We start from the raw sequence: 7,262 nt of genomic DNA, 5'->3' as shown, positions 1-7,262 counted from the left end.
TAACTATATAGTAATTATATATATTATATATAATCTAACTTTATAGAGGTCTAACTTATTAAGATTAAAGTTAATATAGTTACCTTATATTATTAGATTAACGTAGTAGATAAAGGTAGGTAGAAAAAGGAGAGGCTACAGGAGGTAAGATAGTAATAATAGTAATAGTAAAGGATATAAAGGGAAATAGATATTTATTATTTATTAGTTTAATAGCCTTACTATTACTAGTAGTAGCTCTTTATTTTTCCTCTTTTTATTTATTATTAATAAGAATTTAGTTAATATAGAGTAAGGGAGTAAGGAGGTAATAATAATAAAGGTTAAATTTATAAAGGATTATTTACTAATAGGCTAGTTAATCCTCTTTACTCCTAGTAAAATAAACCTTACTAATCTATTTAATAGTAGTAATCTTATAATTTAATTACATACTAATTAGTGTTAGTTAAATTACATAAGAGGGATATCCTATAGATTACGTAATAAATTATAATATAGAATATAGTTACTTATTATATTAGTTAGTTATAAAGTAAATCTAGACTTTTAGGTGGTATACTAGTAGTAAGGTAGATACTGCTAAGGGAGGCGGTGTGTCACGTAAATATCACGTAACTACCTCCCCTAAAGCATACCTACTATATACCAACAGTTTCCATAGCCCACTTACCAGCGGAGTGTGGAGTGTGGACTAAGCCGACTATTTGCTCCATCTCACGCCGGCACTTGAAGTAAAGGCCGGGTGCGGCCCCGCCACTAAGAAAGGCCCTTCGCCTTCTACCCCTTCCCACATCATCGGACGGCACGAGACCTAGACCGCTTCCGCCCATGGTGTATTATGCTTTGGAAATCTCGATGGGACTTGTATAATGGTGCCTGAAGACGGGTGCTGAACTTGTCCACTTTGGGAGAGACTGGAGACATCACAGCGACAGCCAAGCCAAGGGGGGGTGGAGGAAAGCAGGATCGAGATTCGGGAGGACGACCAAGGAACACGCGGTGACAGGAGCTTCGATCCAGCCCTTTGAGACGGCCAACGGTTGACAGCAGGTGTGGAGTGCGAAGCCGTGTGGCGCCGACGCGTGGTTTTGCAGGTGGAACGATCCAAGACGCGGGAACCGCTCCCAGAGACACACCAAGGAAGCAAGGGGGAGAGAGAAAGAGAGAGCCGACGGTGCACAGCAGTTCCTATCGTTTGCCAGCCCGTTACGACGTGTATCGTTGCTCTTTCGATGCTCAAGACACGGATCCGCATGTGGAACAGCGCATATAGCCAGCCCTGCGACAGCGAATGACAATGTGTGCGAGAGCGAGACGATGTGGTGTGGTAGGACTGTCTATCTGTTGCACATGATTGATGACGACGGCGAGCCCGCGCGCTTACACACGTCCTGTCTCAACGTCCATCGTTCAATAGTCGGACCAAGCGCCCGTCTATGTCATGAACCTCGCGCCCGGGGCAATGCCGCGGACGTCATGCCGGATGAATGGGCCCGCACGGACGGAGCCGGCACTCCCAAGTCGGAGGAGACGTGTGAATGGATGAGGGGTAAAAGCAGCACTAGAGACTTGGGACAATGCGGTGCCTAGAGTACCAACCAATAAAACCATCTACTGGTATCCATGCTCTCGTCCAAGGTGGCGAACGCTTGAACGTAGTGTAAAGCGTGCCGTTCGAGAGAGATGGTCCATCTCACTCGTCTTTGGCAGGTTTCCGATTGGGATCCCTCCCTTCCAAGTCCGAACAACGGCCGCGCTCACACCTGCTGCAATACAATTCATTGCGTCGTCGTCTTCCTCCCTTAGCTCGTGGCCCGACCGACCAATCATGATTCTGACCTGGGCGATAGACCAGTGGTTCTGCCGGTCTAGCTCGGTGAGACGCCCGCCAATATCAGAGACGCCCGATTGCGCATGGCCGCCCCGATCCTCAAGAGACAAGCTGACGGACCAGCTACCGCCCCCCTCCCCCCCCTCCCCCCCCTCCCGGTCTCTGCTTCCGCCGCTTCCGGTAATGTTCCTATCCCGAGGAAACGGGCGACAATCTTGCTTCGGGCAGTGATCTTCGGCGTGGTAGGTAGACAAAAGTGCGCACACGGCCATGGGGGGGGGGTCTAGCATGAGACCACCGCCAGCTGAATCCTTTACCTGTCCGTCCATCATCGAGATTTGGAGCTGAGGCAGTTGACCAGCGATGGGAAACTGGGGAGGCGCACGCCAGAGAACTACCGCGAACTATCGAACGACGCGCGCCCTTTGTGAACTCAATTGAGGCGCGGGAGCAACACTTTCCTGGGTTCGGTCATCGAACCATTGGTGTCGTCATGTCCCTCGTGTTACTCGCCGGAGCGGGACTCAGGATCTTCCTACCCACGAGGTCTTCTGGGCTGTGCAAGATTGCCGAGAGATCGGCGTCCAAATCTAAGCTGCAAGCGGTCCAACCGGAACGGAATTGCTCTGTTCGGGAATGCGAGCGAGGACTTGACGCTCCCGCTTGGCCCGCTTTGCCAGTCAACTTCAACTAGGCCGTTGGAAGTCAAACACGCGCGTGTGTGTGTGTGTGTGTGTAGTAGTAGTAGTTCTGTGTGATTTGTCCACCAGCACGGGTTACCGAAAACGATTGCGACGTTCACTACCTTTACCGAGCACGCACGCCTTGCCGAGGACGTGACGATTTACTATGCTTCCTCTCTGCCCTGAAGTAGTCTCAAGTCCATGCCCCTCCCCCATCCCCGCCTGCTCTGACAGCCGCCGTCTGATGTTGTTCAGCGCTATGAGGTCAGCCACTTGCGCCCCCCCCCCCCCCCCCCCCCGCCGGCGGAATATCCCTTTGGCCATGACTGATTGGAAAGCCTCGGCCAACAGTCCGAGAACACGGCGTTGTGGCGATAATGAAATCGGCCGGGAGTACGTGGCTGCGAGCACGCCCCGCCTTGACGGCCATCGTGGCTGTGGCGGCCGAGCGGCGGCTCGGCACATGTTGACACTGAGCACGGCGGTTGGTGAGCTTTGCTCGACATCCCGTCGCGGCACACCCATCGTGCCATTCAAATTAGCCCAAAACGGCAGTGAAATCAAGAACACCCCTTCCCTCCAGGCGTGTGGATGAGCGGTCTAACCGCTTGCAGGGTAGCCGCTTGACAAGGCCGCGACGCCCAGATTAATCCTCCGCGCTGCCTTCCATTGCCAATAGTCTGGTAGCCATGTCTGCGCTACCACAAGTTAGACGAGGGTCTCAGCCCGCGGATCGCGGGAGAGGCATACGAGAAATCTTCCGATAGGCCTGACAAGGTCTTCGTCTCTAGAGCAGGGCGTCACCGCTAAGCCAAGAGCGGGCGCACGGTAGCGCTCATCTCGTGGGCTTCTCATCGACCAAGTCATGCCCCACGGTTAGACTAGGCTGTTTTGGACACGACGCCTCCTCTCGGACGTGCTGGGTAGAGAGACCCGAGGGCAGACACCCCTCGTGACGTCAGGTGATCTATGCGGCATGGATGGATGCGACGCCTGGGAACCAGACCGGCGCGCCTATCCTCGCCCCTCCCTTCGGGGGACTGAGAGCGGGCTCTCGGACGGTGTCAAGCTCATCACCTCCCGATACCCATTCCGCGGGGACGGAGGGAACCGCCGTCTTGGAGGCGACAGCTGTGGCGTAGTGTGTGGCGGCCAGCCAGCAGCATCCACGATAGTGGCTGCTTGCGGTAGGCACACAACCCCTCAGGTGTGCGCCTACGAGGGTCCAGAGCCCGTCCAAGCGCGAGACAGAGCCTCCGCCGTGAGAAACACCAGATGTGATCGTGTGTCATTGGAGACAGCGCCAAGGAACGAGTGTGCTTTGGCATCGGCATCATCACGGGGTGATGGGGCTGGAAGGCACGGGTCACGCGCTGAAGACTTAGACACGGGGGAGGAGTCCTGATGGGTTGCTTTGATGCGAAGCCTCGAGATGGGCGCTCTCTTGACGGCGTCAAGAGTAGGGACGTGCTCATCAAGATTGCCCCATTTGATTTGTAAGTGTCGTCTGGTCATCATATGGGGTGGACGTCGTTCTGGTACACCATCTTGACATGATGAGACAAATAGCTAGAGCATGTGTTGGGGGGCCACGACCCGAGCTGTGCATAGCAGCGCATGCAGATGCTGATAATGCCCCAATCCGAGTACAGACGGGGGCGTAGATGGATATCCTTTGGGTTCAGGGCTGGCCAAAAAGGATGACGGAGACGCGTGGCGCTTCCGTTCCCATCCGCTTGGGTGTGGCTGAAGGACCCCTATGCCCTGCCAATACATTGTCAGCTGTGGAAAGGCAGCCGTCACGGGCTTTGGTAATCACCACGGCCGTGACGCCCGGCGACCGCAGAGGGGCCGCGCGGGGGGGGAACCGAGTCCGAGAACCGCCCCGTTGAGTCATCAAACAGCCATTCTCCGTCGACCAACGCCAGTCAGCAAATCCTGGGCGCGCGGCGGCGTCGGTGGCCAGCTTGTGCGAGATGAAGAGGGACAGGTCGTCATCTGCCAACCGGTGCCTCGAAGGATCGACTACTGGAAACCATCACGGCAGATCGTGAAGCCAAGCGCCCGACTAGGCTGGCAGGGTCCTTGGCTAGGTACTCTTCTTGTTTTCGCTCGGTGCATTCAGAATTTGGGCCCTTGCGCCCAATGACTCGTCTCGTCATTCGGATAGGCGCTAGAACCACGCCGTCCCGGCGTGGTCTTATCGACGCCGGGTGTGGTGTGGAGTGAAGGTATCCGAACTCTAAGTCTAGGTAAGCCGGTGGTTAGATGGTGGAGTTTGTGGGACGTGATGATAGTCTCGCAGCACGCGTTCGTCGCGGAAGGCGCCGGCACGCGTGGTAGGGGGGGGGTATTTGCGAGGGTACCATGACCTGTTTCCTACTAGATGGGGCGCGAGCAACGCGAGAGAGCGAAAGCTTAACCGAGTGAATGAGATGTTGGCCAGCCGGTCGCCACCAAGAGGGATTGATCGTGTTTCTCTCGTGTGATCTTGGGTGGCGCAGCGCCAATATGGGTGGTGACCTGATGGTGGTGGTGGTGGTGGTGGTGGATGGAGGGAACAGGCCACAAGCGGGCGGGCAAACAAACCGTTCACCAAGAACGGACAAGGGTTATCTCGATCGAAGCAGGAAAGCTGAATGGGTATAGTGGAGTTGGCTTGAGAGTTTGTGTACTATGTAGGAAAAAGATCGTGGGCGGCCGCGATGGTTCTGACTCGTTTCCAGCGCCGTTCGTGAGATTGTCCGGGTTCCTGGTCATGGCCGAATACGCTCTAGGGCGCCTGTCCCGTATAGGCTCGAGCTCTGCGTGACCTTTTCCGCTTCGTCCGCTTGCAGGGACAAGCCGTGGCTGCGGGCGACCTTGTCAGCATGGTGGTGGCCGCGACCTCGAGAGTTAGGTTTTTTGGTTCTGGTTTGGGGCAAGGGAAGGGGGCAGGAAATATCGTTTTCGGCAATGCTATGGTGCCAGGGAGGGAAATAATTCCTACCCTGTCCTGCGCCCCCGCGCCATACCTAGTCGGACTTTCACAAACGGACGGGGACGGCAAGCCGTAAGGTTCTGGGCGGCATCGAGGGGTCTCCATACCGCGCGTGAAGGCTGCTCCGGCCACCGAGGCTGCTCCGTGCCCATCGGCTTCATGTCCGGAGTTCGGCCGGGGCTCTCTTGTGAAACCCGGCCAGCGAGGATGGTGCTTGCTAGGCGCCAGCGAACATAGTTTGAGCTTCTTTATTCTCCATCCTGGGGTCACCTCGGACGACGGCAAGGGCCAGGTTCGCGCAATTCCATCGACTTCAGTTGGTCCAGAAGAGGTGAACTCAGGAAAAAGGCAACTCCGAAGATTGGGTTGAGGAGCTTTGCCCTACAACGAATTTGGGCGAGTGAGACGGTGACAGCGTGTCTGGGCCTTTTTTTGATTCATCATGCGTAGCTACCAGAATCGGACTCGCCAGCCAATGATGCGGAACAAAGGGCAACTTTTGAGTTGCGGGACGGAGAGTGAGAAAAAGTCGAAACACCCACCAATGAGTCTTGGATTGGCGATTTGATAATTAAGATAGCCTTGCCCTAAAATTCTCGGGTACTTCGGCGTTTCTGCGACGACGAGGACCAAAGCTGATACTCGTGTGCGACTCCTTTGACGAGCTTAGGACGAATCTCCTACCATTCTTATCGCTGAGTGCTCTTGGGATGAGGGAGAACCTTCTTTCTGGACGAAGCCGAACGGACGAAGTTAGGGAGCCTGTAGCTTTGCAGTCATCAACTTTTGCCGACACATTTTTCAGTCTCTTGTCACGGACGAATTTCGGAATCGTCAGAACTTGGCGAACGCGATTTCGGATGTCGCTTTTTGCTGCTTTTCTCGACTATAGATGGTAAGGCTGTTCGCTTTGATGCCATCTTTCAGCAGACTTGAAACACTCCCCATAAGGATACTTGAACTATGAGCTTAAGTCAATCAAGCCTGTCGTGTTTTAAATGGGAGAAAGGGCATCATCACTGAAAATATAACATGGTAAAGTCAATCATTCGCATCATGGCACTCTCCATCGACATTCGCGAAAGTGGCCCCTTTTCTCGGGCCCTGCGGTCTTTCTCGGATTCGGTCCAGCCAAATGCTATCCCATACCCTTCTTTCAATTGCAACTCTATCTCAACCATATTGCCTGTCTCAACCCATGTATCATGTTATCAACCAGGCTGCCACCTTAGTCAACCGGCTTGAGCGGACCTCCGGGGACCGCAGATTGGGTGACAATGGCTCTACCCGGAACCGGCTTGTCGGGGATGGGTGGACCACCCGGAATTGGGTTGTCGGGAATGATGGATCCGACGATGACGTCCTTATAGCAAGCCTTGGGAGCTGCGATGATAGCTTGATCGAAGTTCCGGATCTCAAACGGTGGGGTATTGCCGTAGGTAGATCAGAGGCAGGCTGGTAAGGGTTGCGCGGAGACCAATCACATCCGAGTCCCTGCAGGAGCCGACATCGAAGATTTGACATTTGGTGGATGGGCCAAAAGTGGTGGTTGCGCCGCCGAGGTGGTGTTAACGTTAACGACCTTGCTAGCTAGGATGTCGGCCAGGTGCAAGAGAACCATCAGTGTAAGTTCCGATGGAGGGTTTTGCTCCATCGGTAAAGGGTCTGGTCACGCGGAGTAGATGCCCTCAATCGAGATCTCCGATCTGTTCACTCAAGATTGGTGTGGAAAAGCCTAAGAATAGGTCGCTAAGGGCACTCATAC

The sequence above is a fragment of the Colletotrichum graminicola genome, assembly GCF_000149035.1.
Source record: "Colletotrichum graminicola M1.001 genomic scaffold supercont1.24, whole genome shotgun sequence".
Taxonomy (NCBI): Eukaryota; Fungi; Ascomycota; class Sordariomycetes; order Glomerellales; family Glomerellaceae; genus Colletotrichum; species Colletotrichum graminicola.
Note: the sequence above shows the minus strand (reverse complement) of the source record.